The sequence below is a fragment of the Arachis ipaensis genome, chromosome B01 (assembly GCF_000816755.2).
Source record: "Arachis ipaensis cultivar K30076 chromosome B01, Araip1.1, whole genome shotgun sequence".
NCBI classification, from domain to species: domain Eukaryota; kingdom Viridiplantae; phylum Streptophyta; class Magnoliopsida; order Fabales; family Fabaceae; genus Arachis; species Arachis ipaensis.
The window spans coordinates 29791579-29792864 of NC_029785.2; positions in this window are offsets into that span (position 1 = coordinate 29791579).

Consider the following 1286-nt stretch of genomic DNA (forward strand, 5'->3'; position numbering starts at 1 on the left):
GGGGGGGGGGAGAAGAAAGAAAGAGAAATAAAGATCTAAAGTGACAATAAAAAATTGGACTATATATAAAAAATATATGATATAACTTAATCCTTCTATTATTTAAACATACTTGTCTAGAAATAAAAATGTATACACATATATCAGTATAGAAAAACGAGAGTAAGAGATATTTTAGAACAAAATGCTAAAGTAACTAATAATAAAGGAACAATGGGGTATATACTTATATGATCTAATTTAATCTATTTCTTTTAAAAAATTATTCAAAAACAAAAAAAATACATATTAATATAAAAGTGAATCTTAGCAATGCTTAAAATGATTTAAGTAAATAGAACTGTTCTTAAGTAAATGAAAATGTTTAACTCGTGAGATGGCGATGAAGTTACAACTTTCGCATGTGGAGCTTCTTTCACCTTGGGAGGAGTTTAAGAGTAGTCTTAAACGGGACTGTCCCTCTATTTAAGCAGTTCCTTATTTTGTTTCTTTTGTTTTTCTTTGTTTAATTTATTTCAGTCACCAAAAAAAAAAAATTGGTTTACGATAATTACGAGTGATCACGATATCTAAAAATTAAATGCTTTATAAATAAATTTTGTTGAGAAAATTGGATATTTGTAACATTCTACTAAACAAAGTCTTACATTATAGTCGTAAAACAGAGGTGATGAAGTATTACGACACCTAAAAACCAAAAATATATACATAATACTTTGAAGAAATGTAGTTAACTAGAAGCCTGTGAAAAAGTATAATAAAAAATAATTCTTCCCACTCAAAATGTTAAAGATAAACAGTACAGGATACAGAAATATATATAGGATCCAAAATAGATACATAACTAGTACTAGTCTCGACCTGCAAAAAAAAAGTTGGCTAAATAATATTACGACTTTTAGTATATAAAATACATCCTATTTCTCTATACAACAAACCTCTAAGAGGAAATATATAAATACATTTCAAAAGTAGAAAAAAGTACTACATAAAGCAAAATAATTCCAAAAGTAAAGCCTTTGCTTGCCACATGGGATCCTGCATGCTCAGCAAGGTGTGTTGCATACTGTATCTGATGTAAGAATCCAATTTTCAGTATGGCATGCTCATACCGAAACATCAAGTGTTACCAACTTGAAACTACACTGACACTGTTATTAATAATATCAAGCATGTAATTGGGTTAACGGAACTCAATTTTTATGAAGAACCTTCCTTAAAAAATTCGCAAACAAGAAGAAATGCGAGATTACGCAAATTAAGAAGATAAACAGATATATATAGAA